The sequence below is a fragment of the Dipodomys spectabilis genome, unplaced genomic scaffold, assembly GCF_019054845.1.
Source record: "Dipodomys spectabilis isolate Male_0828 unplaced genomic scaffold, ASM1905484v1 ptg000069l, whole genome shotgun sequence".
NCBI lineage: Eukaryota > Metazoa > Chordata > Mammalia > Rodentia > Heteromyidae > Dipodomys > Dipodomys spectabilis.
In genome coordinates, this window is record NW_024870746.1 from 16,652,788 (window position 1) to 16,678,369 (window position 25,582).

Below are 25,582 nucleotides of genomic sequence, written 5' to 3' on the forward strand. Positions count from 1 at the left end.
TTTTGTGCTGGTCCTGGGGCTTGAACTCATAGTCATCTGGGCACTGTCCATGACTTGTTGGATTTGTTGGTGTTGTTTGGAGAGTTTCTTTTGGCTGGTCCTGGGGCTTCAACTCAAAGCCTCGGTGCAATTCCTGAGCTGTTTTGCTCAAAGCTAAAACTCTTGCACTTGGAACCACAGCTCCTCTTCTTGTTTTTAGGTGGTTAATTGGAAATAAGAGTCTCACAGAACTTTCCTGCCCAGGCTGGCATCAAACTCAGATCCTCAGATCTCAGACCCCTTAGTAATTAGGATTATGGGCTAAGCCAAAGCCAGTGGTGTATAGCCCTATCCCTGGCTAATTTTTGCTCAGGGCTAGCACTCTACCACTTGAGTCATGGCTCTACTTCTGGATTTTTATGGTAGTTTTTGGAGATAAGAGTCTCATGGATTTTCCTGTTCAAGCTGGCTTCAAACTGTGATCCTTAGATCTAAGCCTCCTGAGTAGCTAAGATTACAGGCCAACTCAGGCTTTTTCAAATCCTCATTTGAAAATACAGTTTTGATGTGTTATATAATTTTGTCTCCTGTTGACACTCCAATGCCATGAGCCTTGTGGTCTATTAGGTATATATATGTTGAAGCCAACGTTTAACAAAATGGAAAGATCCCTATATCACCTCCCTCCCACTTCACCAAGGAGTGAAATCCATCTCCTTACCTAAATCTCACACACCACTGTGCTCAGGTGTAGAAGGGACCTGAATGTAATAATACAGTGGCTCACCAGAGCCTGGTCCCTATCCCATGGGTCACAGGCTTAAAGCTGGACTTAGTGTAGCTCCAGTCCCATGGGATCTGTGAATCTGAATCATTTAAACCAATGATATCCTTTAGATGATTCCATGGTTACATGGCTAACTACCTAATATTCCTCACGAATGTGGGATAGTATTAAGACTCAGAAAGTGTGCATTTACTGTGGTTTTAACTTTAAACTATTCTAGAGAAAACATAGCATATACACCCTCACCAAATATATAATCTTCATTTTGTATTTAAATAAAATGAAAGAAGTAGTTGGAAGACTTTCTGAATACCCGAGGCCTCTGTTAGGTTATTGTCTGATCTGTGTTTGTACTTGTACAGAACTCATACTGGGACCATATTTTATGTTATGTTCCATACTGTATTTGATTCTCAGATGAGATGCTACTAATCAAATATTGATTGATTTAAAAACTGAAGCCTAGCGATATTAAGTTCTTTGTGAAAGGTCACGACAAGTTAGAATCAGAGGTAGAATTAATTATTTATGTCACATTAATGTCAAGGACTGAGGTTATAACAGGGAAAGCAGTCAGACACTGGTCCTCCTGGCCTGGTAGTCATGGCTTCGTGTGAACACATGCGGATGCTTCTATGACGTGTGGGTATGGACAATTTTCATTTGTATTGTTGTCTCCTCTTTGGTCTGAGAAGAATAGTAACAGGACAAGCACTATTACTTTTTTCTATCATTCATCCTTGACAAGTAAGATCATTGTTACCCCACATACAAGTGGGAAAACTGTGATATAGAAGAGTTCAGGTGATAACCCCTGTGGGTGACACTTTGACATCAACCCAAGCATTTTGGCTACCTTGAAGACAATGTGGTCTGAAAACAGGCTACTTACCTTTCCGTGGACTTAGTTATTGAATCTGTAAGATGGGAATAACTAGGCTCTTGGATAATTTGAAGAAATTAGACTCTGTGCAACATATCATATGGTGTTAGGAATTGATTTTAAAATGTATAATTATCATTCTCTGTAGGTGAATGGAGTTTATAATATGAATGTAAAGCAGATTAGTTTTATCCTAAAATATTAGTTTACCAGACTGAAGCTCATGCCATTATATTAAATAAATATTATAGACTGTAGAAAGTATTTTGTAAAAATAAGCAATATTAAAGCCCATCACTGAATGAGTTTTATATGTGTGTTAATGATGATAATGAAAGCAACTTTCTAGGGCCAAAATACATCACTGTGCATAACTGGCTACTATGTTTTTGTAGTCTCAATAGATATTTTCTGATTTCTTGGGTATTACTTAATTATGCTCCTGTAAGTTTGCTGTGTGAGTTTACATCTCCTCTCATCTGTGTGTGTGTGTGTGTGTGTGTGTGTGTGTGTGTGTGTGTGTGTGTGTATTGCCTTGAACAAGATCACTTGTTTGCTTGTTTGGTTCTTCAAAATACCATAAATATCTGAAAATCATGACCACATGCATATTCATTTCTGCATCTCCAAGGTCTCTTAGAGTAGGTGATGAATAAGCAAAATTGGTAAATTCCTTTGACTCCTGACAATAAAGAAGATAGTGATAACTGATAGAAGATAGCAGTAGAGTAGGGAAAAAAAGCTACAAAGAAAGGAGAATGAAAAGTTATGAGAGGATAAGAAACTTAGATCCTTTCTGTGCACAGAAATGAATGCTGTATCAGCTTACAAGGGAGAAGTGGAGCTGATGGCAGACGAGAAAGTGTGGGTTGTGAATGTTTCCAAATGCATAGGATCCCCTTGTGGTGACATTGTGCAAACCCAGGAAAAAAAAGCAGTATGAGGAAGACAGAAGGCATGAATTCACATCAATTCCTATTAATAATACAAGTTATTAGCATTTTTACAATCTGTAAAATAATATTATATTCTAGCCTTTGTTTGAATGAATCCACAAAACTGTGCAAGCATCAGATCTACAGCAAGAGATTGTGGCATATGGTAATATAATGGATGGGTACAACAAATAATTCTCATGTTAAATAAAGAGTTGACTCTTTTGTGTGTGCGGGGGGAGGGGTGGTGAGTACTGGGGCTTGAGCTCAGGGCCAGAGTACTGTTTCTAGCTTTATTACTTAAGACTGACTGACCCGTGGGGCTGGGAAGGTGGCTCAGTGGTAGAGCGCTTGCCTTGCATGCCTGAGGCCCTGGGTTTGATTCCTCAGCACCACATTAGCAGAAAAAGCCAGAAGTAGCACTGTGGCTCAAGTGGTAGAGCACTAGCCTTGAGCTGAAGAGCTGAGGAACAGCACCCAGGCCCAGAATTCAGGCCCCATGACTGACCAAAATAAAAGACTAACTGACCCTCTAACTCTTGAGCCACAGTTCCATTTATTTATTTGTTTATTTATATTTGGTGGTTAATTGCAAATAAATGTTTCATTAATTTTTCTACCTGGGATGCCTTTGAATCTCAATCCTCAGATCTTGGCCTCCTGAGTAACTCAGATTACAGTCATGATCATGGGTACCTGATAGAGGGCACTATTTTTACGGGACTCAAAACTGTCCTCTCTAGCTACAATGGACATAAATTAAATGATCTTCAGACTTTGTATAATAATTTTAAAGAATTATATCTCCAGTATCACTCCTGATATTTCTTTTCTAAGCTTATCACGACTGTCACCAAATAGTTTATGCTATGAAGCATACTGGGACTGGGACTTCAGTATTGGTCAGATTGGAGGGTAACTAAGCCCTGTAGGTGACTAGAACATGATTATTCTCATCTATGGATAGCAACGCTGAAGGCTAGAGAGGTCAAGAAATTCTTCTGGTCAGTAAGTGGAGGAGCCATTCCAAATGCAGGTCTGAGTGCTTCGCCCATCTATGCCTACAATCTTCCTATAGGCTTCTTGTTGAATTTTTCATTTTATTTTTCCTTACCACAACCCTGGCAGTTAAAGCAGGAACCTAATTAGAACCCTCAGAACTCCTCTATCAGTCTGCTAGAGCTTTCATAACAACTTATCACAGCCTAAGCGCCTTAGGAAACAGAAACATTTCTTACTCTCTAGAGGCTGTTAGTTCAGGATAAGATGTGAACAGGTTTGGTTTCTCCTGAAGCCTCTCTCCTTGGCATACAGAAAGCTACCTTCTCATAAGGGCCCCACATGACCTTTGCTGTGTGGGAATGCATCCTTGGGTCTCTTCCTCTGGTGTACAAACATCAGTCTTGTTTGATAAAGTCCCATTCTCACTGCCTCTTTAAAGGCCTTAACTCAGATATACTCATTTTTCATTTCAATGCAAGATTTGAGGAGTAGATGAATACACAATCCATTCCATAGCAGTACCCTGAAGCAATTGTCTTGCCAATTAGGGAAGGCTCCAGATCTCTTTCTGTAGAGATTCTCAAAGTGCAGAAGAATTTAATACAATGGGCTTGAAGATCGCTTATGACTCATAGATTTTATACTTGTAATACATACTAAATTGAGGTCACTTATATCTTCACATGCAGGTGAATGAAGTTATCCAGGTTCTATCTTCAAGCGTGTTGAATAAAGTCATCCGAGGAGAAAGCTGATGGGAAATTACTCTAGCTATTGAGAAGAGCTGTAGTGTTTCTGGATATCTTATCATGATATATACCTACAGTGCTGTTGGTACTCCGGGTATTTGTGACCTCATAGCCTTTCCTCACAGCTGAATGGTTTGTGAGTTGAGCCCAAACCAACTAGTAATATCAGGATGGTGGTAGTTTAGACACTAAGTTTATATATGCATGAATGAAATATCTCAGAAATGGATCTACTCAATTGAAGAGACAATTTATAAAATTTTAAAGGTAAAAAAGAAAGAAATCCTTATTAAAGATAAACTATGCAAATATGTAAATGCTCACAATAGAGAGAGGATTTCTTAATATTTAATATAATTCTCTAATACTTCATCATAACAAAATCAGGCTACAACCAATGTAAAATGTTGCATCTGTACACATTCTCTTATTATAACTATATTACAATATATCATTGAATATCTCTATAAAAATATTTTAGGATATTCAAAAAACTTGCTTCATCTAATGAACCTACAGTAATGCATACAACCATATGAACATGTATCTTTTTAAAATATTATAACTATTATACATAATCTTTATTGATATACTTTTTAAAAAAAAAAAAGAACATTGGTAGCGAACTTTTACAGAATATTTGATATGTACCATCAAGTTCTTCCCAGGAAGTTATCAGCAGAGAACAGGTTTTTTTTTAATCTTTGATACCTTTCTAAGTAGAGTATCATTTTAAAAAATGTAACTACTGGTTATGCTGAATGCTTTTCTTCATGATTATTACTCATTTATATTTTGCTCTTGATGTGCAAAAAATCATGAACAGAGTTCATGATAAGGTATAATTTTGAAATTTTATCAAAAGCTATGTCTCATACACTTTCCTGGTTATAGTAACCCACAGTACTTAAAATTACTGGCTATCAAAGCTTCCTAAATAACTTTGGTGTTGATGATGTTCCTAACTATTGAAGGCACAACAACATTTTTACATCACTCCCCCATTTATCTGTGATTTCCATTTACCTCGTCCTGTAGAACCAACATCCTCCCATTGTGCTTAGCCAAAGGATCTTGCTGGCATGGAGGATCCAAGTAAAAGTGAATGCATTTCAATCCAGAAGCCACTTAGCATCCAGGTGCTTTGAGATGTTTTTAAAATTCTTTCTGTTCAATACAAAGCACTAAAAGTCAAAGGCATTGGTGCACCTTGAGTTAGTACAAAAATATATTTAAAAATGCATACAGTTCAAGTTTTTGCCTTGCATAGGCCATAAGCTAGTTCTACGCTGGGTCAGTTCTGACACTGAAAAATGAATCCAGTTAGAGGACCTCCCGAAGGCTGTTGATGTTTGCTATAATAAATAGCACACACTTTAAGTCAAACTTTTTCATTCTGTATTCAAAGGTAATGGATTTTTCGTAACCATAGTAACCTTGGTGAATTTCTGGATAAATACATGAGGTAGATACATTCTAGTTTTATTTTTGAATATAAACTACCACATTATGTATTACTAATAATATGAAAAATAGGATGTAGGTTAGTATAATGACAGCTTAAACTAGTATGCATTTTTCTTCTGCAAAAAAATAAATATTTATCAAAAGTAGAGGTTCAATTAATTTTTCCCCCCAGTTTTGTGGTATTGTGGTGGTACCATTTATCTTTTCTTGCAAGATCTCCATTAATCTCTTATTTCAGTCCCGTAACAGATTTTAGAGAATTTGGAGGTAAAAACAATTGTGCTTTAAAAGCTTATGATTAAAAACATTATGGAAAGATTGAAGAACTTATATTGATATCACTAGCAGAGCCATGGTGAGCCGCTTAGAATGCCTAGATGTAGTGTGTTCATGAGTAGGCAGGAAAAGGAAGCCCTTTGTGAGACTATTCAATATCCCTGGATTGTTTCTAAGTTCAGGTTAGATAGCATCCTGATGGATGATGACCGTCCAAACGGTAGCCAACCAGATCATTCTCATTTTAAAGGAGCACCCTACCAGAAACTGGCAATCTTCAAGAAGTTTCCAAAGGGTTCAGAAAATCCCACGAAGATTTTAGAAACAAGATGAGCATGATAGTGGAAATTTGGAAGCATATACATCAAAACACAGCAAGAAGATTTCTGTGCTGCCTGGTGAAAAAATAGTTCTTTTGTTGCCAGATGCCAATCGCTCTATGCCAGTAACCCTACCTACTTAGGAGGCTGAGATCTAAGGATCCAGGTTCAAAACCAGCTTAGCAGGGAAGTCCAGAAAGACACATATTGCTAATGAATCACCAAATATCTGGAAGTAGAGCTGTGGCTCTGTTGATAGAGTTCTAGCTTTGAACCAAAAAAAAAAGGTAAAGAACAGTGCCCAGAACTTGAATTAAAGCCCCAGACCTTTCACAAAACAAAAACAATTCTCTCTTTACTCTTTACAACCTGAATTGTTTGAGTTTAACCCATCCTGACTTATTATAGTTGGTCTCAACCAACACCAAAGAGAACAAGCGAATATGCATTTAAATGTATCATCTAGCAAGTCTTATAATTCACCCTCTTAGTCTTATGAATGGATAGATGTGGCTTATTGCTAGAATTATAGTTAACATCTTCCCACTATTAATTCACCAGGATGGAAGCTTTTATCATAAGACTGAGGAAATAAGTTATGGATAACAACAGTATAAGAAGTGTGTAAGTATGTGTATAAGAAATTAAGAGTAAAAGAAAAGGAGAAGATAAGAGGGAAGGAAAGAAGGAAAGGGAAAAGAACAGGGAGAAAGAAAGATGCTAAGAAAGAGGAAAGGCACATGATGTTCTGGTAAATTCAGAGAGCCAATAAATATTTATATTTTAACTGATACTAAAGTTTAAATATAAATACTTATTGGTTAGAGTTTTTGTTTCTAACCAGAAATTCTTCTATTTGGAGCAGGAGGGAGAGAGCGGGAGTTGAATTTGTCAAGGTCAAGAAAAACCATGTATCAACAGCAACATAGAAATGCTCATCTTAAACCTTCCAAACACTTAAGATTTAATGATGAGACATTTATTGAAGAAGCTATATTGCTTTCAACACAATAAAAACCAAGCAAAGGTTCAGTACTTCTAACCAGGCATCAGAAGGAAACCTTATCATACTCAACAAATTGGAGCAAATGGATATTCATTTGAGTTTAAATGGTTTGTAATAGGGCCTTTTGTAGCAAAAATAAAACTTTAACCTAGATAGTCTGATTTTGCAGTGTTCAATATCACCATGTGCAGTGGTACTCCTGTTACATTATATTTGCAAGGGGAAATCTTTAAAGCTTGTGCTTTAAACCATAAGCCTGAGTTTTTACAAGGCAGAGCATGCGAGGGTGTATAGGTAAGCCCATGATCACATCTGTGAGTCACCAGGTGCCCTTTGGATGCCACAATGGTGTGGCAGTGAATTATACAAGGTCTAAGAGACCTTGAAGATACAAGGAAGAAACAGTGAGCTATGGAAAGCAACTAGAGCCTTCAGAGGCTCAATTACAAAGCAACTAGTACTGAGACCAATGACTCCATGGTAGACGTTCAAAATCTTAGCAAAACACCTTAGGTCAATGTGTGTAATTGATGCTTTTCTCTCAAGAGTTATATTCACTTAGTAACAAAGGACCAGTGAAATGGAAATAACTCATATGGAATATTTGACACTCATCCATGGTTAATTGTAAACAATACAACCCAAGGGACTTTCTCCCATTAAGATGCTTCTACAATGCCCTGATATGTAAAGAAGTCAATAAAATATATTCACATATAAAGTTTAAGATCTGTGCCCAAATATGCCTGTCATCTATTAACCAAATTGAGAATCTTTGTTATTTCTTTTATTAACTTTAAATGATTGCACACAGGGGTTTCAATTCAACACCAAACTGAGGACTTAGTTATTTATTTTAAGTTGTGAATCAAAGGGACATCAATATCACCCCAAAATGAGAATTTTTATGCTCTCAAAAGGTAGCAAAGGACCCTGTGTTAGAAGGGATTTCAGAGGGAAGAGTGTGAATGACATTCAGTTGCAGAAGCATGGAGTTTGGTACAGAAGAAATGATATGGAATATGTCCTATTGAGACTTGGTCAAATAGAGGCTGCCTCTTATTTTTAATTTATATTTTGAAAACTCAAATTGAATTATTACTTCCTACAGAAAGTGCATATAACTTAAGGGTATAGGCTGATGAATATTTATGACTACACATATCTATGGAACCACTATCCAAATCAAACAGTGACATTACAAGCATACTACAGGCCCTCAATTTTATACCCTCAAATTCTAGCTCTTGGCAGCGTAGTTCAGTGGGTTGTTTTATTCGTACATATAGTATGTGTAAAGTCAAACAGTATGAGTCTTTTTCCCCCTGCTGGGTCCTTTTAAAGAAAGTGGGAAGTAGAGGGAATAATGTTTTTGAACTCAGAGCCAGGTCATGGTCCCTTAGCTTTTTCACTCAAGGCTGCTGCTCAGAAACTTGAGCCATAACTCCACTTCCTGCAGTTTGGTAGTTAATTGAAGATCATTGTCTCACAGATTTTCCTGCCTCGGTTGGCTTCTCAGATCTCAGCTTCTTGAATAGCTAGGATTACAGGCACCAGCATTCAGCTTTTTATTTTTATTTTTTGAATATTTTTCTTATCATTAACTAACTCCTTTTACAAAGGAGTGGCATTCACTGAAGCAGCTTATGAATATAGTGCATCTTTATCAAAGTCACCCCTTTTAACATTCTTACACACCCTTCTCAACCTTACATATCTTACCTTACATATCTTAATTTTGGGTCATGTATTGAATTGTTTGCAATTTAATGAAACAATTTGTGTGTACAATGCATCTTGATCCGTGTTACTACTTCAACATCTTCACCCCCCTTCAACATACTCTTTCCTTACATTTCCCAATTCCATGGCATATATAATGAATTCTTGCTTGCATTCTTTACCCTTCCCCACATTCTTCTTCCTCTCTCCTTTTGACCCTACATATTCCTCTTGTAAGTATCCATTTCTTTGTACTTACTTTGTTGGACTTTAACTTAGTCTTTTAAAATACTACTTACACTGTCCATAGAGTCTGTTACAGTTCAGTTAATTCATTTGTAACCTCTTGCCTACCCCCCAGTGTGTGTGTTTGTAGATTTAGAGGCCCATTCTAGCTACCACAAATAAGGGAAAACATGCAACCTATATTTTTCTGGGACTGGCTTACTTCCTTTAATGTATTTTTCTCCAAGTCTTTCCATTTTCTTACAAATGGTACAATATCATTCTTTCTGATGGATGAGTAGAATTCCATTTTGTATATATGCCACATTTCCTGATCCATTCATCCATTGAGGGGCGTTTGGGCTGATTCCATATCTTGACTTTGGTAAATAAAACTGCAAAGAAACATGGTTGCATTAGCAGCTTAAGTGTGGCCTTGTGCTCAATTAGGTAAATATTCAGGAGTAGTATTGCTGGGAACAGTCTTTTTTGTCATGCATCCACAACATCCTGAGCCATTTGACTCCCACAGGTAGATGCTAAGATAATGTCAGTTGTTAACTTTTTACTTTCCGTTAAACCATTTGACAATGTGCATAAAGAAACATCTACCTCTTGTCCAGGTGTAATAACAGAAATAATGATAGAAATATTTCATCTATAAAATTAGAACTCAGTACATTAAATCACTGACCGTTGTACATCAGCAAAAGATGTAAACCAATATTTTAACCTGGTCAGCAATAGAATATCTTATGACCACATAGATTACAATGCTGAATATGAATATGTATTTAATGTAGAAACATTAAAAGTTACAATTTGGGGGCTGGGACAGTGGCCCAGTGGTAGAGTTGCATGCATAAGGCCCTGGGTTCAATTCCTTAGCACCACATAAGCAGAAAAAGCCAGAGTGTTGCTGTGGCTCTAGTAGTAGAGTGCTAGCCTTGAGCTGAAGAGTTGAGGGGCAGCGCCCAGGCCCAGAGTTCAGGCCCCACAACCGGCAAAAAACAAAAATAAAATAAATAAATAAATCTAAAAACTTACAGTTTGGCAGGCAGAGTCTTTTTAATGAAATATAAATGTATGCATATGTGATTATATTGATGTGCATGTATGGATATCCATGCAGGGATACATACCAAAGTGTTATAAATAGTTATTTCCCAGTAGTCAGATTCTGGTAGTTTCTTTTCACAAAAAAAAAATACCTTTTTATCATTAAATAATTATACAAAGGGATTTCAGTTCAATATGTCTGTTTATGAGTAGGTTGCATCATGATTAATGCCACCTCCTCCAAGATTTTGTTTTTCTTGAGCTGATTTTTATCTTTAAAATTCCCCACAGTTTGGACTTTAGAAACCAGAATCATTTTGATACTTCTTCTGTTTTAATACATTTGGTAAACTGGTATAAATAATGAACATTAAAAAATAATCTCTCTGCACTTATGAATACATCTTGTCTTTACCATGATATTGAATCATCTGAGATACTATTGGACACAGTGTACTTCATACCTCCTGTAGGACCTACTGCCAACATAATGGTAGATGTTTATGATGATATTTCTTAATTCTTACATCTTTTTGGATTTACAAATTCCTCTGTAACAGTTTTCCACATATTTTATTTTAATATATTCTTTCAAACAATATTCATTTACTCTAAGTAGAGTTACTCTTTATTCATGATAGTAATGTAAAAGCATTTAATACAGCATTACCAATTTTATGACGAATAGCAATCTCATGAACTTTTATTGAATTGATTGAAATGAATGAAAGAGGGAAAAAAGCACTCTGGAATCAGTAAATTAATATTTTAGAGTAAATAACAAATACTGATGCATAATTCAGATATAATTAATATGCTAAACATGGTAAATAGCTTTAATGAGGTAGGCTGTTCCTGTGGTTTCCTAGAAAATTTCATTTAATCACCCAATATGTGGCTTAAAAAAAAAAAGGACTTTTAAGTTCGACAAGAGATGTACTCACTACCTTACTTATGTAACTGTAACCCCTCTGTACATCACTTGACAATAAAATTAAATAAAAAGGAAGTTTTAAAAGCTATTTGTGTTAGTTCTCCAGAGCTGCTGCTATTCTGTTTAACCAGTGGGAACTGATGGTCTCATGGATCTGGAGGCTGAGAAATTCCAGATCAAGGTGTTGGCAGCCTTGGCTTCTTTGGGGATTGTGGAGAAAGAGTCTAGTGCACATTCCTGGTTTCTGGCAATTCCCTTGCAAACTGGAGTTTAGTAGCTGGTAGACTGGTCACCTCTAGCTCTGTCTTCCCCTTCACATATGTTCTTTCTGTATATATGTCTAAGTCCAAACTTTCCTCTTTCATGAGAACACATCACAGCAGATTAGGATCCATTCTAATGATATTATTCTAATTAATAACAATTACAAGGACCCTATTTGCAAATAAGGCTACATTTGGATATTCTGGGGGCCAGGACTTCAACATAAGAATTTGGTTAGATTTGGAGCATAATTCTACCAATATAACTATGTGTGGCTGTGTGTATGATTCTGTGATTTATCATATTTCAAATCGTTTCTTAAATGCCTCAAAATATTAGAGAAGATAAGACATGAAGTAGAAAGTGAGTTTGAACATGTGATACATTCCATGACAATAAATATCACTTCTTCCGTTTATTAAATGGTTCATTTAGCCAATGAATATTATGGGTTGTCTAACAAGACTGGGAAGTGTTCTAAGCATTGAAGATCTAAGAAACACCAAAACATTCATAGGCTCTTTTCTTATGGCATTTTTATTTCAGCAGGAAGTGGTTTGAAGAGAAACCAAATTACTCATTATATTTTTTACTTTAATTGAGAAATCAATAGGGCTAGTAACCTATGCTTCATATCTACCATACATCATTCCACTATGCCTTTACTATGTTCCTTTAAAATACTCTTTGATTATAGGAGGTTCTTTTCTTAGTTTTACTCAGATTTAATAACATCCTACCATTTGTTAATTGGTTCAATAAAGACTGAGCACCTAGATTCATCACTGCCAACACACACACACACACACACACACACACACACACACACACACACACACACACACACACACTACAATGTACTACAAGTTCTGGCAAAACCCAAAGTAGTTTCAATTTTCTTTCTGTTTTTCTTTTTTAAATCTTTTTTTGTCAGTCATGGAGTTTGAACTCTGGGCCTGAATGCTGTCCCTTAGCTCTTCACCTTGAGGCTAGCACTTTACCACTTGAGCCACAGCACCATTTCCAGTTTTCTGAGTGGCTTATTGGCTTAAGAGTCTCACAGACTCCTGTCCAGGCTGGTTTTCAACCATGATCCTCAGATCTCAGCCTCCTGAGTAGCTAGGATTACAGGCATGAGCCACTAGCACCTGGCAGTAGTTTCAATTTTCATGTGAACAATCTACTGTCTCAGTCTCTCTGATCTTTTATGTCTCATCAAAGGAAACTCAGCTATACTTTTAAGTTTCTTGCACTGATTTAATGTATTACTCAGAAGCGTTAAATATCTAAGACTTTCCTATTAGGCATCATCCAGTCGAAACTATACTCCCCTAGGTTGTCAAAAGTTCTCTCCCCAGCTTAAGGGCAATGTGGAGGCCATTCGAATTCTTGATTCCTCCTTGGATCCAGAAGCATTCTTCTTTTAGGGTTTATGCTAATTTCAATTTGTGCTAATCCAATTACCCAGTTGTTTCTCAGGCTCTGGTGTGTTGTCTTCATTATCTTCTTCAAGCCACAACCAGTGTTGGTTCATCTCACAGTCATTCTTTGAATACTTCGTGCAGTTTTCCTTAATGTCAGAGTCATCCTAATCTTCCACTAAGACTTTGTCTCTTCTACACCATGAGCACTTTCTAACTGCATATTGGATACTGACCTAAAAGCATTTTACTCCAATAATTTGTTTTTATCTGTCACACTCTAGCCATTTGTCCATTCCTCTGTGTTTCTCTGTGACACTATTCATTCTTTCTCCTGCACCAAAATTTTGAGTTGAATCTTTTTTAAATTTATTTTTATTTTTTTCTTATTCATAAGTTTTTTTATTGTTAAAATACCGCACAGAGGGGTTACAATTACATGAGAAAGGTACTGAGTACATTTCTTATTAAGCATGGTTGCCTCCTCCTTTGATTCCTCTTGAGTCACTGGTTCCTCCTTCACATCCAATCTTAAAATAAAATCCAAACTCCTTTTGTTCACCTGAAGTGATTTTGATTTGGTTCTTGTCTACTTTCTTGACCTTGTATCATTTTCTACATTTCCATTTGTTTCTACTATTTTATATTGGTTTTCTTTCTGTTTGGGTTTTGAAATACAAGTGATTTCCCATTTCTTAGCCTTTAATATTTTTTGTTTCCTCTGACTGAAAGTCATGTTCCCCAATTATTGGCATGACTGAATAATTGTCTTCCATGAGACTCAGCTTTTTCTATATTAGGGTAACTATAAGAATGTATATTCATATATGTGTATACACATTCTCTCCCTCTTCCTTTCTCTCTCTCTCCCTCTCTCCCCCTCTCCTTCCCTCCTTCTCAACCTTTGTACACATGCACTAGATTCTTATTGAAGAAAACAATAAACATTTATTTTTTATTCATTTAACAGTCTGAGCACATGAAGAGTATGGTCAATACCTTCTTTCACCTATATAGTTATTAAAGGACACAGTTATAGGTTCCATCATGTTTAATTTATTACCTGAAATTACTTCTATTGCTATAGAAAACATGGAGAAAAAGATGCTCATTGTAGGAGGTTTTCATGGTCAAGCCTGGGGAGTGAGTATGTCATTCTTATCCAAATTCCAGTGAATATATATCTTAGTTTCCGGACATACTATCTAGGTGAGATTGAATAATGATCTTAAAGTAATATCCACATACTTGTACTGTAGGTCAAAAATTTGGATGGCTTCAGTGGAATTTCTAATGAAGTTTTCAGAAAGCCAAAGTAAGATATGATGCAGTTTTGGTTCTCTTATCTATAGGCTGTGGGAAATAATAATCTCTGTAAAAATGATTAGCATAAAGCCTGCCACCAGTAGCTCTGGCACCAGTGGCAGAGGTAATCCTGTAATCCTAGCTATTCAGGAGACTGAGATTTGAGAATCACAATTCAGCCAGCAGGGTAGGAGATATCCGGAGACTTATTTCTAATTAACCAGAAAGCAGGAAGTAATGCTATGGCTCAATGATAGAGCACCATCTTTGAGCAATAAAATGAAAGAGGAGCATACAGGCCCTGAGTTCAAACTCCAATACCAACAAAATTAATTAATTAATTAGTACAGTGCTTACAACTCTTGTGAAAATAGTAAATTATCAACAACCACACACCATGAGTTACAGAAATAGCAAAAATTATTTCTACACCATAATAAAGATTCTTACATACTCACTTTAATATACTCAGTTCATTTCCTATGTACATACTTGTTAGATAACACCCAGTAAATATATGTACTATATATATTTAGATATAATAATATGACACTATGCCATTTTCCCACAAATGTATAAACTCAATCCAGTTTGAGTAAGTTCTGTAACAGAGTATGAACAAAAACAAAGACAGAGATACCTAATTGAATCTGGAAGGTACAAGATCTCCGTGTTACACGGCTTTATAGTAGAATTTCAAAATTGAGCATTTTGGACAGCCCAAGGAGAGCATAAAAGAGTCAGACACAGTAGTATGAATGTATATTGTGTGAAAATTAAACCGGGCACAGCTGACTATGATGGAGAATACTGGGTAAGCATTTCAGAGTGAGAAGCCATGAGGACGTTGAATAAACTCTCTTGGAATAACTATTGGTGCTGGGATATGTTTAGACATTTCAACACCCTCTGAGATGAAGAGGAACCTTTGGAGGATTGGGAGACAATGGAGTGGACATAAATAATGGAAGCCTAGCATTATTTACCAATAGTCTAGGATGTGCCTGTAGAACTGTCATCTCCATTCAGTAGGTGGAAGGACACGTAGGTTAGAACTTCAGATTCAAGCAGCTAATTGCACTTAACAATACAGATGGCAGAAGGATGAGGAGAGGAGAGGAGAGCATTATGTTTATTTGTTAACAGCTCTATTGTATTATATTTCTGTGCATTAGTCAGTGTAAAATAAAATCTGCTTATTTTAAATCCTTTTAAATAGTGTTTAAATATTTCCAGATGACACAATCTGCTAAAGTATTTACCCTTGGTGCAGATTTCCATTAACCTTGTTGTAGATACTAATCCTAAAACTGTGTATTTTTAGGGGCCTCAATTACAGAGTGGAGCCTAGTGACATCATTATAAAAACCACATCTGGATAAGCTTTTGAGTCTTTGTCTTTCTATCCGATTTGAGAAATTCAGCAAGCCATCAGGGAATACTATTATTAACAAACCCTGAATCTCAGATTACTAGGGTGCCCTTTAACAATACAGGCACAGAAGGATTAAAACCCCTAAAGCTGTAAACGATATAGAGAAACGCCCAGTACACAGATAGCAGAGTTCTTAGAGGAATTGTTTTGGATCTAAAGAACAAGGAAAAAAGAGGTAGACATTAAATTCAAAATACCTTTCCATCATGTCCTTCTTCAATATTTTTCATTCCCTTTAAAGATACTAAATGAACCTTTGTTTGCCCAAAGGATAAAATTCTCTTGATAGTTTTTATAAATTCTTTTCAATATACTAGCACTATATCACTATCACTATAAAAGACTATATTATAGACAAAAAAAATTGTATGCCCAGAAAGCTTAAACTAATTCTTTCAATCAAATCAATGATGAAACTGAACAGAAAGCTGTTTGTTTGTTTGTTTGTTTTTGGGTGACAGCCCTAGGGCTTATACTCAGGGCCTGGGCACAGTCTCTGAGCTTTTGTTTGCTCAGGGCTAGCATTCTACCACTTGAGCCATAGCTGTACTTCTTCTCTTTTGGTGATTAATTGGAGAAAAGGGTCTATGAACTTTCCTGCCCTAGCTGGTGTCAGATTGTGATCTTCAGAGTGCAGCCTCATTGAGTAGCTAGGATTACTGATATGAGGTAAGGGTGCCAAGCAAGAAAGTATTTTTTATTAATGACTCCTGAGGCTTGAACTCAGGGCCTGGACACTGTCCCTGAGCTTCTTTTGCTTAATGCTAGCACTCTACCACTTGAGCCACAGTGCCGCTTCTGGCATTGAGGTACTGAGGAATCAAACCCAGGGCTTCATGCATGCTAGGCAAGCACTCTACCATTAAGCCACATTCACAGCCCCAAGAAAGTATTTTTTAATTCATTCTTCTATTTCATAGTTTTCATGAACTTCCATGCCTTGATCATTTGTGTGTGTGTGTGTGTGTGTGTGTGTGTGTGTGTGTGTGCTGATTTTGAACTTGAAATCAGAGCCTAGGAACTGTACCTAAGCTTCCTTTTTTTGTTCAAAGCTAATGCTGTATCACTTGATCCACGGTTCCACTTCCAGCCTTTTTATATTATTTTTAAACATTTATTTATTTATTTATTTATTTTGGTACTTAATTGGCGATTTGAGTGTCATGGACCTTTCCTTCCCAGACTAGCTTTGAACTGAGATCCTCAGATCTCAGCGTCCTTCGTATTTAGGATTAGTCGTGAGCCACTAGCATCCTGCCTATATATTTGATTTTATCCATGGCAAAAGTCTGAATGTGTCAAAACCAGCAACTGGTATCCAATCATTCATTTTATAAAAATAAATTCGTCTCTAGTGCCGAATTACTGACTTATTTCATTTTTGCATTTCTGAAATCCCACCTTTCTTTATTGAAACATGGGTTTCTTCATGGGTTACATGTAAGGATCATCAAAAGTTCTAAATTTATACTCTAATGCCTAAGAATCTTCTCCCAATGACTCAAAATTAAAATACTAAGAGAATTCTCTGATTGATCCATCTTGGATCCTCTGCACAACTTTAGTACCAAAGAGGCATTATCAGGTTATTAAAAGGAAAAAAGTAATAAATACACAGCCCTTGAGGAGATGATTTGACTCACTTATTCAGTTAGCAAGTATTAGAAGTATTGTACTGCCAGTGATACTCAGCTTTACTTGTCTGTACAATTTTAGATGCTGTTGATGCGTATGTTGCCTTTAGAAATTATCCAGTCCTACTATCTGTGTTCTTTCTGAGAATTTTCTTGAAAGTTTACCTATGTTCTTATTGTTGAATTTAGGTTTTATTAATTTTCCCACAGTTTTGAACATTCTCAAATCTCATCAGTAGATGTCTTCCTTTCTAGATAAATAAATCAGTTTTCACATTCTTCATATTTATATATATATATATAATTTTTATTTTTTGCTAGTCATAGGACCTGAACTCTGGGCCTGGGCCCTGTCCCTCAGCTCTTCAGCTCAAGGCTAGCGCTCCACCACTTGAGCCACAGTGCGACTTCCAGCTTTTTCTGCTTATGTGGTGCTTAGGAATTGAATCCAGGGCTTCATGCATGCAAGGCAAGCACTCTACCATGGAGCCACCTTCCCAGCCCCTTCTTATATATTTTTAAAATTTGTATTTCATTTTTAAAAAAATTTTATTGTAAAGGTGATGTGCAGATGAGTTGCAGATGCATGTCGGGTAATGAGTATATTTCTTTTTGAACAGTGTCATCTTTTCCCTCCTCCTTGTTTTTCCCTCCTGACTCACCTCCCCAACAAGTTGTACAGTTCATTTTCAATGTAGTGTCTACTGAGTATCATTGCTTCATCTGTTCACCCTTTGCCCCAACGTTTCTGTGCTCCTCCTTACTCTCCCCCAAACAGATAAACTTACATACAAGACAAAAGGTACAGAAATAAAGAACAGCAACGAAGGAGAGAGAGAGAAAAAAAGTGAAATAACAAAAAGCCTCTTGTTTCCATTTCTGGGAATTTACCTGGATAAACATCATCTTATATGATTGTATACACATAGCTATTAAGCCTTTGTGATCCTCTCCTAAGAATATCTTTTTTGGTTTTATTGTGTGACTGTTTAGAATCCCATATAATTTATCATGTCCAAGTTTAATTTTTTGTCTTTTGCTATCCAGTGTGTTTACTTGTAGATTATAGACACAATCTAGTTACAAATGAGGAAATGAGGAAAACATGCAATCTATTTTTCTTTGGCTCTGGCTTACTTTGCTTAATATAGATTTTTTTAACAAGTCTTTCCATTTCCTTATGAATGGTGTAATATCATTCTTTTTGATGAAAATATAGAATTCCATTGTGTACATATACCACATTTTCTTGATCCATTCATCCACTATGGGGCATCTGGGTTGATTCCATATCTTCACTGTGGTAAATAATGCTACAAAGAACATAGTTGTCTGGTAACTTTAGTGTGGCCTTGTTTGTGGATTATAGAATAAATGCCCAGGGATAAAACTGCTGAGTCATAGGGAAGTTATATGTTTAGTCTTTTGAGAAAGTTCCATACTGAGAAGTATAGTAGCATTCACTTTTGGCCACATCCTCAGCAGCAACTGTTATGGTTAGTTTTTTACATAATGTCCATTTTAACTGGAGTGAGAGGGAATCCTAATGTTGTTTTGATTTGCTTCTCTTTTATAGCCAGAGATGAACATTTCTTTATATGTCTATGGGCCATTCTTACTTCTTCTTCTGAGAAGTCTCTCCTTAAGTCTTTAGCCCACTTATTAATTGGGTAGTTGTTTTTTTGAGGGTTTATTTTGGAGAGGGCAGTTGATTTTTTTTAATTCAAACTCTATTACAAGCCATAGTCATAAAAATAGTTTGCTACTTGCACAAAAATAGGCCTGAGGACCAAAGGAATAGAAGACCCAGAAAGGAACCCACTGACCTATAAACACCTAATATTTGATAGAGGAGCCAAAAACACAAAATGCAGGATGGAAGAAGACAGCTTCTTTGACAAATGGTGCTGGCAGAATTTGTTATGCACATGCAGAAAAATGAAGCTAGATACTTATATATCACCCTGCACCAGAATCAGTTCCAAATAGATCAGAGACAGTACTGTAAGACCAGATGCCATGAAAATATTACAGAAAGCAGTAGGGGAAACACTAGGACTCCTAGGTATGGGTGAAAACTTCCTAAGTAAAGATCTAGAATCACAACAAATCAAAGCAAGAGTATATAAATGAGATTGCATCAAACTGAAGAGTTTCTGCATGGCAAGTGGCATAACTAGCAAGATAAATAGAAAGTCCACAGAATGGGAGAAGAATTTTACTAGCTATTTGTCAGACAAGGGACTCATAGTCTCTACATTTTTTTTTATGTTGAGGAAGTCCCTTGATTATACCATCAGCATTAGGACATCACCTTAGAACCCCTCTGAACCTTATGTGTGTGTGTGTGTGTGTGTGTGTGTGTGTGTGTGTGTGAGAGAGAGAGAGAGAGAGAGAGAGAGAGAGAGAGAGAGAGAGAGAGAGAGAGAGAGAGAGTCATGGGGGCTTGGGCACTGTCTCTGAGCTCTTTTGCTCAAGGCTAGCACACTACCATTTTGAGCCACAATACCACTTCCATTTTTCTGGTGGTTAATTGGAGATAAGAGTCTCACAGACTTTCCTGCCCAGGTTGTCTTTGAACCATGATCCTCATATCTCAGTCATTTGAATAGCTAGGATTACAAGTGTGAGCCACAGTGCTTAGCCCCTTTGACAATGTGGTACATTCCAGCTATCAGCCTTATAGCTAAAGTCTAAATAGCTTAAGTGCTCTATTTCTATTAATTCCTACGTATTCAGCATAGATGTTTAAAACTATCACCTACTCTTTTCCTGGAGATAATGTTAGACTTCATAAAACTTGAGTTGTGAATTGTTTACCTTTTGTTTTACAAGTTCAAGTCTGTGGATATATAACACTACCAAAAATAATAAAAACAGTAAAGAATAACATTCTAAACATTTTGCAGACCTTTGCATTTTAGTTTGCTTGAGGTTGCTCCAAAGTTATTTATTTTTCTATCCTTGTGAACATACATAATATAAATAAAATATGGAATTTAGAAGCTAATGAACATTGAAAAGGCTAGTTAAAATAAGTTATGGCTTATAGCAAATATTATGTAAAGTGTTAGGTGAATTTCAAGAGAAAAAGCAGATCTTTAAGCATAAGGGAATATTTTCACATTATATTTTAAAGCACTTGTGCAGAAAGGCATATTCTCTTCTCTGCTAACTTCTGTGTATTTAGTTGTATATATCTTGACTACTTCTGGAGGCATATATAAGAATTTAATCATTGGTAAGCTAGTGAAAAGAACTGGATAATTAAAAACAAAAAGTAGAGAGCTATAATATTTTTAACTGTAAATGTGATGTACAGAGGGGTTGCAATTATGTAACTGAGGTAATTAGTTCATTTTTGCTTGAACAGTGTTACTTCTTCCCTCATTTTCTCATGGTTTTTGAGGCATAATTTTTATATAAGGCTTTTGCATCTTTTAGCTATTATATCTTATGTATGTATTAATAATGTGTCATATTTTCAAAATGAAATGCAACTTGAAAATAAAATGAAATAAAAGTCAACAAAGTTCCTCAATACCCCAGTCATGTCTCAAACTGTGCATAATAATAAATGCCATATACTATGGTTTTTCCTATGCACACATATATACTTAAGATAAAATTCAATTTATAAATTATACATGTTATTAACATTCATAACTGATACCAAGACATATTAATGATAGAATACTCTTTAATAAAGTTATTTGATATTGGTGTATTATTTCTGAAAATTTCCATATAGTATTTTTAGATTGTGGCTGACTATGAATTTCTGCTACTGTAAAAAGTAACACTGTGGATGATGAAGGACTATTGAAATTTAAAATGGTGAATTATAAATATTAAAGAGCTGTGGGATTTGTGTAATGAAAAATAAACAGTGACCACCATTTCCTTTACTAGCGACAGTCACTAATTATATATGTTGGCTTTTACATGTAATATCTTCAGATTTGTTCCTGTTAATGCACGGTAATACAGGAATAACTAATTAGAATTGTTTCACAAACTTTTACACTTTCTAATAAGACACACATATTAAAGTTTACTTGGTTATTTTCTACATGATGCTGCATTTCACTTTTAATGAAATGGCATAGGAATTAAGCAGATTATTGAATATTTGAATTAGTTCTAAAACTTTGCTGTTATAACACAACAGCCTCAACTTCATATTATATATAGATTCATTTCCAGTTCCTTAAAATTTACTTATGTTTATGTGCATTAGTGAATTTGATACATCATTATACATGATTGTAAAAAAAGAACTCTTAGCACATATTACAATATTTTGGGGCATTTTTCAGAGCAACATTTTGGGAGCTGTTTCTTTAAGAACACACTTTCAGGGAACATAAACATGGAACCTACATTATACTTTGCTTTTTTATAACCTTTCAAATTTACTTTGTGGTTCTTTTTCTGTGTGAGGGCCTGTACTGGAACTTAAAAGCAGGACCTGGATGCCATCCCATAGTTTTTCACTCAAGACTATCACTCTACCACTTAAGCCACACCACTCCCAACTTTTCCGCTAATTAATTGGAGATAAGAGCCTCATGGACTTTCCTGCTGGGCTGGCTTCATATCGTGAAGGTCTCAACCCCCTGCATAGCTAGGATTTCAGGCATGAGCCACCAAAGCCCCGCTATTTATGGCTATTTTCAGTGGAGATATTTTCACCAAACTTCTAGTCTAATCTAGAAATATTTTCTATTATGCAATCCCTCAGGTAGAAATACATAAATTTATTTTTGTCATCATCTCTAAGAATATATTTGATGGTTTCTTTGCTGATTTATACTTCCAAAATATTATCATGTGTAACAGTTCTAATGAATCTTTAAATTATTCAAATGAATTATAAAGCTCAAGATTTTTAATCTCATTTGTAAGTGAAGAAATTGCAGTGGTGTAAACTTTATTTGTCCATCTACATAATGCCAGAATTGCAGTGGTGTAAACTTTATTTGTCCACCTACATAATGCCAGTTAAAAGCACATGTAGGACTAAAATTTGGGGCATTGATAATGTTCTGACTGAAATCAGAAACTTAACTAAATGTTTCATAGAAAAGAGAGATAGAAGAAATTCCACTGAATTACAAATAATATTCAGGAGTATCAAAATATTAATATACCATTGATATCTTCATCATATTAGCAACGTGTTCCGAAAGACAACATGTCAATTAAAATGTCTTATTCAAATGTTGGCTCTTGTTTTTAGAACTTCAAGCTAGCCTACTCATTTTAAATTTGAAATACCTAATAGCCTGCATTGCTATCTTGAGGAGGTCAATATAGACGATGTCGATCTTCAGAATGTATTCACTGGAAAGGGGCTTGCCTCTTCTAAGCCAATAAGGAAAACTGATGGAATGGAAAGTGGGACTTTATGCTTCTCTTGCTCCCTGACTTTGTATCGTCTTTGTTTCAATCAAGAGGAATAATATGTCCTCCTAAACTACTCATGGAACTGGAAGATACAGGAGTTAGCTAGAGCTGCACAGGCTGGCTGGTTGAACCGACAGGAAGTTATTATTTAATAATTCCAATCGCAGAAGCTCCAACATCAAGGTGTGTTGGAGATGTGGTGTTTTCTGGTGCCCCTCCTCTGGGTTTGCAGATGGCTGGCTGCCTTCTCTCTTGGTCCTCACATAATCTTTCCCCTGGAATACATCTCTATAATCCTTAATTTCTTATCCTGGAAGCTAAAGAGAACTGCAGTGGTGTTAGAGAGTCACAAAAATCTCTCTCTCTCTTTTTTTCCCCACAATCTCTTTTGAACTTGAACCTCCACCTCTTATAGGTTGTATACCTGAACGTAGCACCAAATTGAGGTTCAAGATTTTAACACACAAGGTCTACATTAAAACAAGGAACAGCATTGATTTCCTTTGTCTGTTTGCTTTCTTAGTATATATTAAATTGTGAAATGTTTCATTTTGCTGTGTATATGCATATAATGTATTCTGCACATATTCACTCCCTTCATTTATCTCTCTCTCTTTGCATTTTCTTTAGCAGTACTGGGGTTTGAACTTGGGAGCTTCATCCTTGCTAGATCGATGCCCTACTGCTTAAACAATGCCCCAGACCTTTTGCATCTGGTTAATTTTCAGATAGGATCTTTCTTTTTGCACAAGATTGCCTGGATCACAACCCTTTTATTTATGTCAACTCTGTAGTTTCTTCTTGATTTTTTTTTTGGTATGGACAGTCTGTCTCTGATGATACTACAGCACCCACTATGATTCCCTCTGGATTTATTTGTCCCTTTCTGTCCAGTAGTATTTGTTTGGTAAAACAGGTACATCAATATTTGGCACATATAAATTTACAATTATATCTTCTTCATGGATTTGCCGTGCATTAATATACAATGACTGTCTTCATCTCTTCTGATTACTTTTGGCTAGAAGTTTAGTTTGTCAGATATCAGTATCTATTACTCTTGGTTCTTTTCCATTTATACTATCTTGGTATCCACGTCTCCAGCCTTTCACTTTTTGTCCTGTCTTCGCCAGTCAGGCATGTCTCTTGCAGGATCTTTTGTTTAAACCAATCAATCAAATATATGTTTCCATTGGAGAGTTGAGCCCATTTCCAGCCCTTTGGATTGGATCATTGAGGAGTTATGAGATTTGGAGGAGTCATATTGCCTTGCTTTCCCCTATTTCTTGCGTGTCTAGGTTGTGATTTGTATATCTATTGTTTTATTTGGTTGATTTCTTAATGAACAGTCGTCAAGACTCAATCTCTAGTACCATCCAAAGTAGAGAAACCTAAAGACTGTGTCAAGCTGGTACTGTCTGGGGACTGAGGGCTGGTCTAGTCAAGGGACAAACTGCCTTGACTTTAAGTTTTTCTTTCTTTTCATACACAGAGTTGCTGTTAGCCCCAGCAAGCTTTGGCCCTTGTGAGCTAGGCAACTTTCCTCTAGGGCCAAATAGCCTCCTCCCACCTTTGTGTACTCAGGGCAGCAAATATCCTACCCTAGGGGTTTACCCCCTAGTTTGTAGCAGAGAGAGGATAGCAATGGCAGCACTGAGATCTCTGAGTGGGAGGATTACTCATCTATTTTCCTGTGGAGCTTAGTGCTTTCTGTTCCACCTGCTGGGCAGAGAGTCATGCTAGAATATAGAAGTAGTGAAGTTTTTGCTATGATCTCAGGTAAGGGGCTTGTTCCTCATCACAGAAGACAGAGGCACCAGTCCTGGCACTCTTCATTACCCAAGCTCCCCCGCTGTTCGGATTTCTCAGCAAGTCTAATTCTCCCCACCCCCACAGCTGCCTCTCTCAGCTGGATCACACCCATCTTTGTGTGTCTCCAGACTCCCTGTGTTGTGATCAGACCATGTTTTCAGGTCCCTTGAACAGTTTAGTCTCAGAATATAGGTCACCTTCTGAAGGTGGCACTTGTAGTTCTTGGAGTTATGGGGAGTGATAAAATAGACTTCTTTTTCCCCAGTGCTGCCCTGTCTGACAATGGACTTCACTATTGTTCCAAACCCCTACAGTGACTTGTAAGAAATGTAAGCTTATCCCATGTCTAAGACTGCCAGACTCTCACCAGGACCAATTGGCTTCTCTTGGGTTTGTGGCTTTGCTGTCCCCTTCCTTCCCTCCCTGAGGGAGGTGTGTTTGTGTGGTGTGCCTTTCCTGCCTCTCCCTGGGTTGTCTCATTGTTCTTCACAACTCTTCCATACAGTCTCCATGCCTGTTTCTGACTTCTATGCTCTGCCTCTTTTTATCTTTGAGGAATAAAGTCTGTCTTTTGTGACAATGACTCTTCTTATACAGAGTCACAGAAAGGAAACTTTTACTCCATCATCTTACCCCAGAAACCCTCAGTATTGATTTAAGAATAAAGGGATTCATTTTTGAAAAAGTTAATTTGAAGATTCTATGTCATTATGTTGAGAATCTGCTGGAATTTCACACAAGTAGGAATATTTAGAGACAGAGCCATTTATCTAGGACTGACCTACATCTCATGGTGTCATAGAAGTGCCCAGTGGTTGTCATAAATTGAGGAAGAATTTGCCTCTTGCTTCCCTGTCTTATAAGGCACCATAGTCTAACGTGCAAAAAAAAAAAAAAAAAAAAAGCAAATGAAACAAAAACAAATGATACTATCTCATGACTATAATTATGAAATATT

General features: G+C 36.4%; 1 protein-coding gene across 1 annotated transcript in view; it reads left to right on the forward strand.

Moving 5' to 3' along the window:
* The window catches only part of Ush2a (usherin), a 635,341-nt gene that overhangs the window by 272,510 nt on the left and 337,249 nt on the right, over positions 1–25,582 (forward strand). The window lies entirely within an intron of this gene.